Source organism: Rattus rattus, chromosome 11 (assembly GCF_011064425.1).
Source record: "Rattus rattus isolate New Zealand chromosome 11, Rrattus_CSIRO_v1, whole genome shotgun sequence".
Classification (NCBI taxonomy): domain Eukaryota; kingdom Metazoa; phylum Chordata; class Mammalia; order Rodentia; family Muridae; genus Rattus; species Rattus rattus.
Genome location: NC_046164.1, coordinates 43,373,514 through 43,377,306, shown reverse-complemented (window position 1 = coordinate 43,377,306; position 3,793 = coordinate 43,373,514). Strand labels below are relative to the sequence as shown.

The 3,793-nt window shown below is 38.3% G+C and overlaps 1 pseudogene across 1 annotated transcript; it reads right to left on the bottom strand.

Moving 5' to 3' along the window:
* Positions 1–530: 530 nt before the first annotated feature.
* LOC116912288 lies at positions 531–1,479 on the bottom strand (annotated as a pseudogene). Its single transcript, XR_004389439.1, has one exon. The product of XR_004389439.1 is annotated as an actin-related protein 2-like (transcript).
* Positions 1,480–3,793: the final 2,314 nt, after the last annotated feature.

Here is a 3,793-nt window from a genome sequence, read left to right as displayed (position 1 = left end):
CTTCATCAACTCTGGCAAACTTTTACCGGGACAGGACAAGAGATAAAAATAGTGAGGACCTGAGGACCCAACCCTCCTGATTTAGTAGGCTCTGTTCCAGGAACCAAGGGGCCTGTAAACCTTTGGCCCCTTATCTCCTGGAGCCACAAAACAACTTGCAACTTCAGGTATCTTTGACATTCCCTTGCCATCCCTCAACCCCCTGGGGGCTCACAGCCCTTTAAATACTTTTTTCTCCCGCCCTCGTGGTCGAACTCCACTGCCCCTGCGTGGGATATGAGTCTCGACCCCAGTGCACTGGTTCCTATCCATAAACCTCATGTGATTAGCAAGGATGGTCTTGTTTGAGTTCTTGGGGGGGGGGGGTCAGTCACGTCATCCCAAGACTTGAGTGAGGGTCTCCAGCTCTGGGGGATCATTCAATGTCTATGACTGTGCCACTGAAGAATTACAAAGCCCTAGGTGGGTCTCAATTTGACTCCACCCTGGAAAGTTTCCATGATCTCCTTCAGAACTCGTTCTAAAGCTGTTTAAGCTCGTTCCAACCTCAATGGCTGGCCAGGATACATGGTAGAACCTCCAAAAAGCACAATGTGCTTGTAAAATTCAGATCTGGTATCAATGTCGGCTGCCTGGATTGTGTTAAAAAGCAATTCAGCAACACCAACCCCCTCAACATTGATCAAATGAGGCTGAAATAAAGCTTCTGGTGCTTCAAATTTTTCTCCTCCAACCTTAATAATATGTCCATCTGGAAGAGTATATGACTCAACTAGCACTGTTGTGTCTAAGGCCAGCTTCTGCTCTTGTTCAATATTTTAACCCACATAACAAAGTTTTTCTTTAATCATGAGAACTGTCTCAATCAGCAGAATGGTTGAATGCATATCCTCGCAACAGCAGCAGCTTGATAAGATACCTGGTAATATCCCTCCCAGCAATATCCAGCCTCCTTGTAAGGTGAGGGAGGGAACAGCCTTTATATACTGGGCAAATGTGAGTGACACCATCTCCAGAGTCCATTACCACACCAGTCAGTAAACCTTGAGCATACAAAGTCAGAACTGTTTGGATGGCTACATATACACCAGAAAACTGGTTAAGTTTCACAATCTTCTCTCTGTTTTCGATTGGATTCATGGGAGGTTCTGTAAGTACAATTTTGCAGTTTCTGGTGTCTATATTGAGTTTCTCTGGTCCAAATGTGTAGTCCCACAGGTGCTTCATGTCATCCCAGTTCTGCACGATGCCATTCTCCATTGGGTAGTTCATTTCCAACATGGAGCACAGCTCACTTGCCTCATCGCCAACCATGAGATCCTTGATTTCAATGTTTCCCACATTGGTGGTTGATCTGATAATAGGTCTTCCAAACAAAGGTGGGAAGATGTGTTCTGGAAAGTTAGAGCCTGCATATCCACACTTCACAAACCCAGTGCCATTGTCACACACCACCACCTTCCTGCCCTGGCTGTCCATGGTTCGATTATATAAAATCAGCAGCAAAAGGAAGTTTGTCTTAATAATGCAGCTTCTGTGATATTAAGTATTTTTGCCTGTTTTAATTCAATTTGAACAATAGGAGAAGTCTGTGTGCATGACAGGTCAGTATAATATAATAGCCTTAATCGTGCCGACTGCTTGCGTTGGGCACTAGACTCAGAGTCACAGACCTCCTAAGCACACCTAAATCATGCTGTCAAATTCTCCAATCCTGGGAGTCCTGGGCCCATTACAGGACACATGCTGTATATAGGACTGATATCAAGGACTACTGAGTGTAGAAAATTATCATCTCTTGGCTTTGACCATGACTTTAAATAAATAAGGGGTGGAAAACAAGGAAGAATAGGATGGAATTGAATAAAACAGTGAAAGAACATTATTCTTTGTACCTTGAATGTAGAATTTGTTTTTATTTCATAATTCTGCTAGCAAACATGACTGTTAAAATGATGTATTTACATATGTAATAATTTAGAGATTCCATTTTATAATTCTCCTACTCTAAGGTGAAATGATGACTTTACTAATTTAGGAGTTGGGACATACTGTATTCTATTGGAGGCATTCTTCAGGTTTGAGTCCTTCAAAATAAAACAAAGCCTTTTTTAAAAGATCTGATCTTTAGCTCTTGAAACCCATCATCACTTAGATTTCCAATGCTAATTAAAATTCCTTTATTTTTTTTTTCTTTTTTTTCCGGAGCCCAGGGCCTTGTGCTTCCTAGGCAAGCGCTCTACCACTGAGCTAAATCCCCAACAAAATTCCTTTATTTTTAAATTACAATCACCAATGCCTTGAGGAAAGTCTTAGAAAATGTGGTATTGGGTGTTAACTTCCCAGTTCTGAGCGCTGTTAGCATCTATCTGGCAAGTAATGGAAAGATCAATGGAAAGCTAAATATTCTAAATTTAACACAAATAAACTTCTTTTTGATTAAGAAAATAAATTAAGTTTACAAAGTAATTTGAAAAAAACTAAATATATAAAGATAAAAATTTACACAATAGGTAAAATGCCTTTCTAGAATATTACATATTATGGTTACACAAATGTTAATTTAAAGGTGTAACTTAAATCTTCTTCATTAGCTATTTTGTTGGCAATCTGAATTATATATCTGCTTTCTTGTCCTTGCATCCACAACTAACAAAATGTTCTTTTGATAGCTGAGCCCATGTCTGTGACTGTATTTGAACATGCATATTATTATATATATTTTTAATATTTATAAAGGGATTATGACATTAATTAATTGACATCTGCATTACACCTAACATTGCTCCTTTATTCAAAAGAAAACTCTCTAAAACAGAAAGACATGAAAATGCATATTTAGAGATTACAGAAACATAAGCTCTGCTCTAGAACACTATGTGGTCATTAAATCTAGCCTCTTGTTCTCCTTTGAGAATGTAAAGGAGCAAAGCCTTAAAGTAACAACTCTCTACCTGTGTCATTCTTCTCAAATACTGTTTCTAATTTGTTGTGGTAAATCTCTAACTACAATAAGCCCATTCAAGGAAAACACAACTTTGTTACAGGGAATCACCAATCCAATAAACCCATGCAAACAAACAAACAACAAAAAAAAAAAACCAAAAACCCACAACTCAGTTGTATATTTATAAACTGCATGACTATATTGGGCAGATCTGCCACTGCACAACCTTTTTCCTAGCTATGAAATCCCTACTACTTGCAGTTTCCCTAGGCCATGCACCTCTATTCCATCTTCCTTCCAAAAAACAGTCCCTCTGTCCTCCTCTGTTTGCAGTTTCCTGCAACTCTTCCTCTTTCTCTCCTCTTCCTTCTTTGCCTGGAAAACCCACCTCCTCATTTTAACCCAGTAGTTAGCTATTTGGCTTCTTTCTTAGCCAATCAGATAATTAAGGGAAATTCCTGTACACTAGTTTATTTACTTTTCCCTTTTGAAAAAATAGTATATGTCAAAGTAAATTTATTAAGTCACAAGTTAGATTTTGGTTAGCATATATTGGTTTCTATTTATCAGGGAGTGGAAACTTTAGATATATTTGAGTGGTAGAGCCTTTCCTAGCATAAGAAATAATGGCTTTGACCGTCAGTTGCTGTATTACAAAGAGAAGTGGCTGTTTTCTTCATCTTCACTGACATACTATGTATTGTTTGTTGGTATAAACTTCAGTTTATCTTTGTGATTGATAACAAGACCTGTATACATGCTTAGAAACAACATCATCTCCAAATAAAACACATTGGCTTCCTGTTTAATTTCTTTGTTTTAATTGTCATTTGTTTCTATTTTAAA